The sequence below is a fragment of the Camelus ferus genome, chromosome 10 (assembly GCF_009834535.1).
Source record: "Camelus ferus isolate YT-003-E chromosome 10, BCGSAC_Cfer_1.0, whole genome shotgun sequence".
NCBI lineage: Eukaryota > Metazoa > Chordata > Mammalia > Artiodactyla > Camelidae > Camelus > Camelus ferus.
In genome coordinates, this window is record NC_045705.1 from 46,012,126 (window position 1) to 46,024,977 (window position 12,852).

Here is a 12,852-nt window from a genome sequence, read left to right on the forward strand (position 1 = left end):
ATGAAATATAAATGAGAAACATAACATACAAAGCCTAGCACATTATAGGTGCTTAGTAAACATTTTCTTTCTCTGCTAGAAAATTTCATACTTCATTTTTTTTTCCTCGTGACCATCCTGAAAGGAAGAATTGTCTTATTTGCTTTTTTGTTTCAGATAAGGAAATTAGAAATCTTAGAGATTAAGAAACTTGCCTAAGTCCCCACAGGAAGTGGATGGTAGCTCTGAGACTCTCTAAGCCTTTGCCCTCCTGCTGAGAGACTGCTCCCTGTGTCTCATTCGATCCTGAGTACAAGAATGTTCACATAAGAGACCACCTCTAGAACAGCTCCTGGGAAGACGGGACACCCAGAAAGCTGTAACCACACAGTGTCCATACACCGTAACAGAAAAGTGTGCACACAGTGCCAGGAAGCTGGCTCTCCTCGGCCTTCTGTCTATCTAAGGGAAAGTGGGTTATACACATAGTTATATATAAAAAGTACTTTGGAAACCTCACCCATTCAAAATGACTTGCTGGAAGAGCCTTTCTGGTGGCAGTGGACGTCCACTGTTGGTTCTTATCCCAGAGGACAAATGAGGTCAGCTGGCCTCCCTGAATTCAGCTTGGAGTGGTTGTAACACAATCGCTACCTGGAAGAGCTTGAGAAAGGATGCAGCCTTTGCACTGAATACTTGATTTGCCTCTTTTTAGTTATGTGATCTTAGCTAAGTGCTCAAGCCTCAGTTTCCTTAAACTTTAAAGCTGAATTAATAAAATTAACCTGGCAGAGTTGTTGTTTGGATTAAATGGTATGGAGCCAGACTACCTGGATTTGAATCCTAGCTCTGCCACTTAACTGGCTGTGTAATATGGGGCAAGTAATTTTATCACTCTGTGCCTTGGTTTTCTTGTCTATAAGATGAGTATAATGACAGGACCTGACTCTAAGGGTTGTGGTGAAGATTAATGAGTAAAGTGCTCAGAGCAGTGCCTAGTATATTGTATACTCTCAGTAAATGTTAGTTATTATTGTTATTATTCTAACCAGCTTTTGCCTCTCACTGGAGTGCTGGCTGTGGGGTGATCACAAGCTCTAACAGCTGTATAAACATGCAACTTTTTTTTTGACACAGTAATTCTAGCAGCAGAGGAGAAGAGGGGTCCCTTGTCTTTCAATAGACACAGGAGACAGTGTGCCTGCAGGCAGGTTTCCTAGGGGAAGTAGCACTTTTCCTGGACCTTGGAGGACCCTTTGGTCTATAAGGTGTAAGGCCACTTCCCTGTTGAGAGGGGCGAGATTTCAACTGAAAGGCAATGTCATTTGCCCATCACCGCATTCCAGCCCATTACCTGAGGAGGAAACATGACCCCCCAGGCCAGACCCAGACATGAAGGGATTGACCCAGCAGAAGGCAGAGTTGATTCTGGATCTCTTGACTTGGACCACGAGTGGGACGGGACTCTGTACGACAGATTTCCCAACCAGGGTATCAAGACAACAAGGCCGTCAGCACTTAGGGGTGGTGGCCAGGGCTGGGCCAGCAGGAGCCCCTCCTTGATTTGCACATTCCCCTCTCCATTCACCCAGTGCGTCAGAATTATTATTTTCATGTGGGCCTTAACGTGTTGGGAGGTACTGCTCCTGGAGGCCATGCCTGTGAGGCAAGAGGCCAGATGGTGACCACGTGGAAACCTCTGGAAGCTCGAATGACTGGAACATGAGCAGAAGCTGCTGCAGATATATGTCCTGGCCCTTTGAGAGAGAGGAGAGTTATTAAAGAGTCAGAAGCCTCATCTTGGCAGCCCTGCCTGCCTGTAGATGTGTGTGGACTGCTGTAATGATTTCCTCCTCAGTGCCCCCTAGCATTTAGTATACTTCCTCCCGCAAATCCCACTCCGTCTCGGCTGCACTAATGGGAGTGGAGGGAAGAGGGCTCATCCATCCTCAGGCTAAAGTTGTTCAGAGTAAGAATGCTCCCCCTTCCCCAGGGTACACAGTGGTGCTGAGAGACCTTTGAGGGGTGGGAGAGAGGCAGCCTGAGAGGCAGAGTGAAGTCTGCTTGCTCAGTGAGAGAAAGCAGCCCCGTTAAAGCTCGTTCCTTGAGCAGAGAGCACAATCTTCTGGCTTCCTGGCAAGAGCCAAACGAAACAATCTCCCGCACAGACCACTCACAGACTGAAACTCAGGGCTCAGGTTTAAAACTGATGAGACCCCATAGTATTTATGTAGACCCAAGTCCTAAATCCACATGCAGATCCCAGGAAGAATGGAAATCCTAAAGACTATGGTTTGCAAAAGCGAGTCTTCCTGCTTGAATGAGCAAACCTGTTCATACCCCTCATTCCTGTTGGCATTAACTGTCTCCCTACCGAGAAGGAGAATTCAGAGGAATCAGCAACACTATTTAGCCAGGATTTCTTTTCTCGACATTCTTTTGAGAAATTCTATTTCCTGTCGGCCCCGTGATGAAACTGATAAAGCATGGGCAAGTGACTTGACTCTCTCTAAGCCTCGTTTCCTCTTCTGTAAACAAACATCAGAACAGCAAAACCTACCTCTCAGGGTTATTTGGAGGATTAAATAAGGTAAGGTAGATGAGAATGCCCAACTTCACATGTGTTAGGATTCTCCAAAGAAACAGAACCAGTAGGGCATGCTATATATATCATTTGTCTACCTGTCCACCTGTCTGTCTGTCTGTCCTTCTAGATTTATTTTAAAGAATTGTCTCACACTATTGTGGGGGCTGGCAAGTCTGAAATCCTTGGGGCAAGCCAGCAGGCTAGAGATTCAGGTAAGAGTTGATGTTTCAGTCTTGACTCCAAAGGCTGGAAACTCAGACAGGGTTGCTATATTGCAGCCTTGAGGCAGAATTCCTTCTTCTCCAGGATATTTCAGTCTTTGCTTTTAAGGCCTTCAACTGATTGGATGAGGCGCACTACAATCGATCATAACTGTTAATCACATCTTTAAAAATACCTTTACAGCAACATCTAGACTAGTGTTTAACCAAACAGCTGGTCACCAGAGGCTAGCCAAGGTGACACAGGATGAACCGTCACACCATGAAGGGTGAGGGGTCTCAACAAAGACATTTCCATCCCTCTCCCCTTCCTTCCCTCGCTCCCTTTCAAAGTCATTGCTGACGTCTGAAGAGGCTTCACTCAGGGACATCTCTGGCATGTGGGCCTGGAAGCTGTTAGACTCTGAGAAGTGGAGCCCCTGTGTCTCCCCATCTCTCTCAGATCGGTTTCTGCTGATTTCACACCCCAGGAAATCAGTGTCCCTACTTCCTGACTCCAGCCCTAGGGTAGCCCCAGTGGTTTTCCTCTGAAATCCACGTTCCAGCCGTGCCGCTTTTCCTCCGAAGCTGGTCCAAGTTGTTTCTGATCCGCTTCTCTAACGTGTGTGGTGCTGCTGTTTCTGAAGTTAGATCAGAAGACCTGGACTCTGCCGCAGCAGGATGGTGTTAGCGGCCAGGATGACCTTTCTGGCATGGGTTAGTTAGCAGTGACCGAAAGACTGGAAGGAACGTCTTGGTGGAGGATTAAGAGTTAAAACTCCCTGCATAGAACATTTCAGGTGGCGTTCTGCCTGGAAGTAGAGAGCTGGACTGTGCTCCGTTTCAGGGATTTATCCTCCACAGGTGATCCAAAATGCTTCGCATTTTAATGGAATATGGAATTGGTTTTGCCAAAGTTGAAGAATGCCTAGATGGGGTCTCTAAGGCAGCGTTAGTTAAGGAAAAGAGCTCTGGACCAAGAATTCACAGACCTGGACTCTGCCTGGCCACCATCTCTCCCTGTGATTGGGGGTAAGTCACTTCCTAAGCGTGGGCCTCATGCTGGAAACAACTCTGCACCTTGCTTTTGCACAGATACCACTTTACAGCTTTCGGAGCATCTTCACGATTCACCATCTCTGTTCCCCACACCAGCCTCATGAAGTAGGCAGGATATAGGTATGGAAATGGATTGTCCCATTTTGCAGACAGGGATTCAAAGAGGTTAAATGACTTGCCTACATTCACACAGATAGGAGGTGATAAAGCTAGTACTGAACCCAGGATCCTTGGTCTGGCTTGTTCTGGGGTCCTCTTTTGAATGTAGTGATGTCTGTGAAACTGTAAGGGAGGGAACACACTGGAGTTGGCAGAAAGCTAGTGGGGGGACCCCAGCGGGAAGAACAGTGGCATAGGAGAGGGGGATGACACCGCCTTCATGCCCTCAAACCACCAACGCTTTGAAGAGAAAAGGTATTTGAGTGGCTGCCATAAACTGAGGGAGGGCTGGTCTCTAGCTACTCAAAATGTTTTCTCATGCTATTGATTCAATTCGGAAAACATTTATTGAGGCTTTCTTACAGACCAGGTTCTCTACTGGGGGCAGAATAAATAAGCACAAGTATAATGCAAAGCAGACTGTCTACTTCTATAAGGAGAAATATAATGAAAGTTTTATATTTGAAATGTAAACAGAGGGCTTTGGATTTACAGGGGAAGGTACATGCGATTAAGTCATCCTTGGGAGATGAAGGCAAATACAGCTGAGCCCTGAAGGATGAAGCAGGATTTGACCATCAGGAGACAGGAGGAAAGGGGTCTCTTCCCAGCTCTTCCTCCTTGCGCTCCTCCGTGCCGCAGCCACCACTGCTCTGGTGTGACAGGACGCCAGCTGCCACGACCTATTTGCTGTAGGACCTAGCCAGCCCCAGCCCTGGTGGAGCCTCTACCCTCGCTTGTCAGGTTTGATGCAGTGCCCTGAAGCATGTGCTACAAAGTGAGAGAGATTCTACCTGGCAGCTCTGGGAAGGTTTGCAGTGGGAGGGGAGGCATACAGGGCCCCTGGCAAGGGATGGCAGGTTGAAAGGAGGCACCTTTTCTAGTGATGATACCTCCTAACGGGCTTAGAGGCAGGAGCTATTGCTTTCCATGTGTGATTTTTAGACTGAGAATGTTTTGTGTCTTTATTTTAAAACTGGCTTCTCAGTCTCCTGTGCAGTTTTCTGTCAGCTCGTTGCCATGGAGAAGTCAGTTGGGGCTGAGAGCTCCGTCCCTCTCTGTGTCAGCATTTCTGGACCTGCCAGCTGCCTCCTGCCCCTTCTACAGATGGAGCAGCTACGGGACCCCACTTGGTGGTCAGACCCTTTCTCTGCAAGGCCTGGAGCTGCATCTCGACCCCCTTTGGGAGAGGAGTGTCTTTTATCTGTGCATCGACTCGGCACCTCTCCTTGAGTGCCTTCATGTGCCAGGCATCAGGCTGTGCTCTGCAAGTACAAAGGTGACGGTGGCTGGAGGCACATTCATCTTCAGGCAGGCCCCACCCGCATGTTGTCACACCATCCCTGTTCACCAGCCTCACTCTTACTTCAGAATTTAAAGGACTGGGTTTGTTTCTCTTCCAACCTTGATCACTGCTCATTTAGAATCTCCCTGGAAATTACCAACCAGTCTTTGCACTCCTCGATCTCATTTCTTCTCTGTGTCCCCAGCGCCCAGCACTGGCCTGGGGCAGAAAGGAGGCTTACCCAATAAGTGTCTGTCTAATGAAATCCTGTGACCCTGATGTATAGTGCAACCTGGTCAAATCCCTCTCCTTATCAAGATCTCAGTTTCCCTCTTTGAAAAATCCAGGAATTGGATTGGGTGATCTTGAAGGGCTCTTTTTGCTCTAAAAATCTGAAGACTCAGCTTTAAAAGAAAAATCTTCCCTCATCTGCTGCTGCCACCATCCCCAGTGCCCTGGGCTGGAGGCTGACCTCAGCATGAACCTTCCTGCCAGCCTCTGGAAGCTGCTTTCCCAGGAGGCTCTGGGCTAGAACACTGGCACTGGATGCAGAAATCTCTTTCAGATATAAAAGTCCCTTGGAAAGCACCATCTCTCTTCCCACCCCCAGTCCAGTGGCTGGGCTTGGCTTGCATCCCAGAACAGTAGAGAATTGCTGGAAGGAGAGATTTTTGCTTCTTCACCTTTCTTGCTTCTCCTTAGGACCTGTTGCCTTCAAGAGCCTTTGGCTACTGAGGATTCTATTTCCCAGGCTGCCTGCTATCCAGGGCCCTGCGCTAAGCGCTGAGAAGGATGCAGAGATACAGACATCGTCGTCCCCATAGGTAGTCTTACCATCCGCGACATGGACGGGTGAAGCAAAGCAGGGCTCTGAGGTTCACGGGAGGCTGTCCCCGGAATCTAGTCATAGCCCTTTTGTCTTGGGCAAGTTCTTCCCTTCTCCAGACCCATGTTTCCTCTTCCTGGGACAGCCGAAAGGATTGGGCCAGTGATCTCTAAGTTCCCTTCCTGCTCTGAAGGTTCCATTCTCAGAGCTCAGTGAAGGAGTGATTACTGTAGACTTTGTAGAGGAAGGAGGATTTGAGCAGAGCCTTGAAGGCTAGGCTAGGATTTGGCCTAGCCCCGGAGAGATGGGGGAGGAGGGTGCAGGAGCACAGGCAGACACTGTGGAGCACATGGTGAGGGCGGAGCAAGGCAGAGGCCCTCTTCACCAGAGCAGAGGGTCCGGGTGGATAGCGAGGAGCAAGAGCAATCCCTGAGGAGGCGGCTCTTGCCTTCCATCTGAGGGCCCTCGTCCCCAGGGCCTTGGGGTACTGGTGGTACTGCAGAACAGAGAAGCAAACAAGGCAGGGTGAAACCAGGGCTCCCCTGCTCCTGGGGGCCCCAGTCTGGTGTAGAAGGACCCCACCAAGAAGACACAGGATCAAAGCCAGGAGAGGCCACCCGTCTCCAGGTCCTTTCCTGCTCACTCCAGTCAGCAGGTTCTCATTCAGCAGGACCAAGACTGAGCGTGAAAGGGTAGGCTTTCCTCGGGAGAGCTGCTCTTTGTGGTCTGTTCCTCTCCAGCGTTTTCCTGAACTCAGGGTAACAAGGATATTTCAACTGTGTCTTTGTGGTTAGATTCTAGAATCATCTACCAGACCCATGATTCAAAGAATTGCACATCCTAGACTGGGATGTGACCCCCATCCTCCCAGTCTTCTGGCTGCGGCTGTCTGACCCTCTCTCCCCCTGTACCCACAGCTTCGCTGATGCCAAGTCCTCATGGCCCTGCCTCCTTGTTTCTCTCCAGCCATCCCTCTTCTGCATCCTCCTGTCTCCAAACCTGGTCTCCCTAAAGTTCCTCCTCCACATTCAGTCTAAAGTGTTTAGAAAAGTGCTCAGCACACTGTAAGGGCTCCATAAATGTTATCTACGTGACGACAGTGATGGTGATGATCGTTATTATCCAGATTTTGCTTCTGAAGCAGAGCTCTGATTCTGCTACTCTCTTGCGCAGAAGCCTTAGTCAGGAACTTTGAGGATTATATTTCCTGAGCCATCAACAATTTTATGCCTTCTACTTATCATTTCAGATTGACTTCCCTCTACTACTGTTTACACTTCCTCTTCTTTCAGACTGAACCACCACCGTTAACTCTACAAGCTCCATCTACCGTCTCAACTAGACCTTTGTTCACACTGCACTTCCTACTGGGAATACCCTTCCTCCCCTCCCCTCTAACTTCCTTCTTCTGCTAGGAAGGCTCTGTTGATCCCCTAGTTTCGATGGCAGATGCCACAAATAGTCCATTCAATATCCCCGATGGCACCTATCACATAAAACTCTATAACTGTTTTATGAATTCCTGGAAAGACATGGCTCAGTCCCTATTTTTAAGCAAGCTAGAGTTTGCATTAGGGAAGCTCAGTCATTAAGGCCTGTCCAGCCAGGCCTCGATGCCTGTATATTTTCTAGAGGGTCTAGAAGTTCTCCGGTGCCTGTGGGCATGTATTCAGTTTGCCAGTTCCATGTGGTCATGATCCCTTTGCGCAAAATACAAGCAAACTGGCTGGAGAGGGTAGAAACCCAGGGGAACCGTGTCAGCTGTGTAGTTAGCTCCTGCTAGGTTGGGGTAGAGAGCTGCCATCCAAGGTGCAGGGCCCTGTATGATCCTAGGAATGTCAGTATCCTCGAGGGCTCATTCGGGGTCCTCCAATGGGAGGGCAAGGATTCTGGCAGAAGAATCTTAAGGTAACTATCATCAGGCATCCAAATTCCCAGGGACTCCAGCCAAAGAACAACTTGGGGCACAGATAAAAGGTTCAGGCCCTTAGGTGGTGGGATGGCAGCAGAGTCTAGGCAGAGTGTCTGTATCCTGCCCAGCCAGCTGGAGTTTGACTCAGGCCTCTAGCCCCAGAAGCCCCCAGTTTAGGGCTCACTGGTTCTATGACTGGACATTCCTAGCAGGAGTTGGCAGGGAGGCCAACAGGGGGAAATGGGCTCCTTTTCTGGTCAGGATTGACTTGGAAGAAGGTGTAACCGCAGTTTGGAAACACCTTCTGGGCTTCAGTTCCCTTAGGCCAGGAAATCTAGGGGAGGCAGTGGCTGACAAGTCACCGGGCCCAGAGGTGAGTCCTGCCTCCTGGTTCACAATCTGGCTCACCAAGACCTTGCCTCCATTTCAAACACAAGCCATGATCATGCCTCCCTCTGGGCTACCATTTGAAAAAGCCAATCTCAGGCTGCCACTTGCTGCCTGTAAATGGCGTGGAATTAGGCTAATCAGTGGCTCTTAATTCCCCAACAAATGTGGATGCTGTGCTAATTGCCAGGGTCCACGCCGGCAGATCCCTGGTTGGTGGCATCAAACAAGAGAAGTGGTAATTTGGGGGCTGGAGTCGGGGAGGGCCTGCTTTGCTGGCTGAGCCAGTTAAAAACCACATTACCCCTTGAGCGAGGCACAGTGCAGAGAGCCAGGGCCTGGCCTCCTTCTCAGCCAAGTTGCTGGGTGAGTGGCCCACAAGTGTGTTCGCAGGAGCTAAACCTCAACATTAGTGGAGCAGTTTTTGGTCCGTTAATGAGATTTTGTTGTTGTTGTTCCTCAAGGAAGATCCCACCAGCAGCCTGGCCTAGGCACTGCCAGGGCAGCTCATTGGGGATAAAGCATCCCAAACCTTGGTCTGCCGTTACCATGGCAACATGGCATTTCCAGACTCTCCAGGCAACCTTACTGGCATCTGTTGCTGTGAAAGATTCAGATGGAGAGGTGCCACTGCTCTTTCTCCATTGGAGACCGAGCAAACTGTGAAGACGGGGAGCCATGTACCAAGGACCAGGATCTTAAAGGAAAGTGGTGATCCGTTGGTGTAAGCACTTCTTGATGAAATGGTATTGGAATGTCTGTTATAGTCTCTTGGGGAGAGCTACAGGACCAGAAGAGAACTCCTGGAGGAGAAAAATAAGGGGGGGTGGTGGAATATAGGAGTATAGGAGGGACCGTGTGACAAAGACCTCGCCAGGGAGATAGCTGAAGTGTGGCGATAGCGTGGGCAGTTCAGTTTGATGGGAGAATGGACATTAGTGGCGGTGGGCAGGTGTTAGCTATGCCTCTCTGAAATCTGCTGGTTTGAGTCCTGTTTGACAAAAGCCCGACCCTCATTCCACCCAGATTGTGTCCTCCCCTTTCCTCTCCTGAGGGGTGGGAGCTGATGTCCACACCTCACACCTCACTTCAGGTGGACATTTCTTCCTTTCTGTCTTGGTTCACAGTTGCTTGCAGTATCTTGTGTATCCACTAGAATCACTGAACCTCTGTGTTCCATGGGGGGAACCCAGACCCAGAGAGGAAGATGCTTGCCTAAGGTCACCAGCAATACAGAGGCCATAAAACAGAGTGGTTAGAACTTAGAATCTGTAGACAGACTGACCTTGGTTCAAGTCCTGGCTCCACCACTTAGTTTTCTAGTGACCTTAGCCTCGTCGTCTTTAGGGGTAAGATAGGAACCCTGAACCTCCCTACCCTAGTAGGGCATTATGGGTGTGAGATGAGGTCACAGAAGTAATACAGGAGTTCCTGTGTGTAATAAGAGCTCAGGAAATGTTGGTTATTAAGAGACTGGGAATTCCTTAAAAATGGGGACTGTCTTATTCATCTCTGCTCATTCCTCCGCTTTATACACAAGGCACGCAAATAGTACTCTCTCTGGAGTTGATATTAGGAGGATGTCTGCTGGCTGGATGAATGCACGAATGCTCAGAATGAAAAACTGTCCACATTGATGGGCTCTATGCTCCTGTTGAATGTTTTCAGCTTCTGTGCTGTTTGGTCTCCAGGACTGGAACCAGGCCAGGCCAAGAGTCTATCCTGGGTAGCTCAGCCCACACAGTAAAGTGACTTGCCCATTCAGGTCCCATACCCACCAGCCCTGTAGCCCAGGACTTATACTCCCTAGGGCTGTGCGTTTCCTAAATGACAGATGGAGTCGTTTCCTCTCGACCTTTGGGCACAATATAGGTACGAACGGTAACTAACGTATAGCTTTATAATATACAAGACGTTTCCATTTACTCTCACGTGAGCCTCGCCATAGCACTGGGATTGTCAGGTGTAATATCCCAGGTTGTGGGTGAAGACCCTGAGGCTTGGTAGCCAGGAGTGGCTGGTCCAAAAGCACACGGCAGGAAGGGCTGGAGGAGGGCCATGGTCCCATCTTCTGACCCCAGCTCTGATGGTCTTCCCACTGGATGCGGTCTCTCTGGGTCTGCAGTTCTTCCTGGGGTGTAATTCTGTCTAGTGGGGTGAGGACCACTGGGCTTGGGCTCAAATGCCTTGATTTGGGTCACAGTCCTGTCACCTCCGTGGGGCATCTCTGAAGCGAGCCACCTCTCTCCTAGACGTGCTCACCCCCTGATCTTCCTGCTTTGGGTCTATAGTGGGGCTGAGAGTGCTTTGGGAAAATATGAGATTGCCATTTAGTGACTGGGGAGAAAGAGGTTGTTTTCAGCAAATGAGGTCTCCCTCAGCTCAGCCAGGCTGCCGCCCCAGCAAGCCTAGATGTGCTGTGGAAAGACAGCCTGGGTGTATGGGAAGATTCACTCCATTGTCCTGAAACACCAAGTGTCAGAGCTGGACGGGCCCTTGGAGAGCAGTAAAGCTGGTGCCTTCAGTTTATAGGTGTGGAAATGGAGGCCCTGCGAGAGGTGGTGACTCACCCGAGACCATGTGCTGAGTTAGTGGCCGTGCTGCAGCCTTGAGCAGCCAGGCATTTGACCTTGCTCTGGGTGCCTCATTTGAATTCATTTTAGAGCACCAGATTTTTTTTTTTAAGTTTTTAAAGAATTGTGTATATCAGACTATTTTCAACAGTGTTAATTTTTAAATTTATTATAAAAGTAATATAATAATCATGGATGAAAATTTGGGTAATACAGAAATGTTCTATTTTGAAGATAACAAACTAAGTAATATTCATAAACCTCAGAAATAACCCTGTAGGCAAGTTGCTGTTTTTTAAATGGAGAGTTTTCGACCAGTGGTCCCCTACACCCTATAACGTGTTCTGCAAGTTTAGCTACAGAGAGTGACACTCCATAGAGGCCTCCAAGGACTTAATTTAGTTCTGCAGACTTCAGATAGTTAGATACACTGCTAACACTAGTTGGGGGCATCTGTAAAGTCTCTTCCAGGTAACAAACCACTTCTTCATAGGCGTTCTCATTTGATTATTTGATCGTTATAAGAATCCCATAAAGCAGAGTATTATTTTCCCAATGCAAGTGAGAAATTTGAGCCCCAGGGAGATTACGTAGTTTACTCAAAATTACACGTCTAAGAAGTAGTAGAGCTGCTGACTTCAAACTAATACTTGGCATAAAGAAAGCAGAAGGCACCTAATAAGTAATTGATGAATGAGTGAATGTTTGACTCCCCTTCTAGGGAAGGCACTTGAAATCATCTGGTCCAGTGGTTTTCAGGTTGTGCTCTGGGAAACCCTAGGATTCCATGGAGCCAGTTGAAGGCTGAATTGATGGGGTTCTGAGCCCCTCACCTCTGCTCCAACCAGAGTAGCTTCAGTGTTATCTCTTTTACCCACTGGGAGATTGAAAACAATTTAGCTAATCTAGCTCCTACACCAGTGGTTCTCAAACTGATGTGTATCACAACCTCCATGGGAGGTTCTGACAGTTGGTCTGAGGTGGGTGCCAGGACTCTGTTGAGAAGTGCAGGTAGTCATCAGAAATAGTGGCCTACTTCTTGGAGCTGAGGAAGGTAAGACCCAGGGAGAAGCAGGGAGTTCTACTTGGTCATACAGCCCCGTGGGAGCACAGGCCCCACGAGGAGTTGAATCCTCGGTACCTCATCTGCTGCCCTTCCCTCTGCACCACAACTGCAGCTGAGCCAGAAAACAAATGACACAGCAAAGAATAACAGAACGGTTTCCATAGCAATGCTTCATGGTTTGTGCTTGTCAGGACACTCAGACAAACACTCATCTGAACCCTCAGTTACAACTCGTGTGAAATCCTACCTACTTTTTCCATGCAAGGGGCCTAGGGCATGGGAGGAAGGAAGAGGGATGGATGGATGGCATCCTTTTTTTTTTTTTTTTGCCCCTATACTGGGGATTCTCCCAAATTTACCAACAACTGGTAGCAAGACAGAGCAGACCGAGGAGGGCTAGGAATGGACTCTGGGCAAGAAACACGGGGCCACCCCAGCATCGGATGAGGAGATGGGGACGGGTGCAGGTGCCAACTGGGCATGTATCATGTGATGGACTCTGTGCTGGGCATGCTACCTATTCATTCAACAAAAAAAAAAAAAAAAAAAAAGGAAAGGAAAGATGATTGTCCTTATTTACATATGACGAAACTGGAGCTCAGACTTAGATAATAAGTGACAGAGGCAAGATTAGCGCAAGCCTGTCAAGCTCCATCGCTGCTGAGCAACAGTTGCTTTGACTTTCTCTGGCCAGTGAGTGAGGCCTAGAGATAGTTACCACCCAGCTATCTCCTCCTCATATCAGGAAAGGGAGGGTGGGCCTACAGGCAGCTGGGTCCTCATTCAAAGAGCTGAGAGGACTCTGCAGGGACATGGTTA

The 12,852-nt window shown here is 48.8% G+C and overlaps 1 protein-coding gene across 9 annotated transcripts in view; it reads left to right on the plus strand.

Annotated features, from left to right (window-relative positions):
- SERGEF (secretion regulating guanine nucleotide exchange factor) overlaps nucleotides 1-12,852 on the plus strand; it is a 200,504-nt gene that overhangs the window by 174,016 nt on the left and 13,636 nt on the right. The window contains exon 11 of one of the 9 annotated variants that reach the window (XR_004323270.1): nucleotides 8,859-9,118. The exons of 7 other annotated variants lie outside the window; for them this stretch is intronic. The gene's annotated coding sequence lies outside the window, so the exon portion shown is untranslated. The remainder of the gene's footprint in view (nucleotides 1-8,858; nucleotides 9,119-12,852) is intronic. One more of the 9 variants, XR_004323271.1, reaches the window with a different exon arrangement.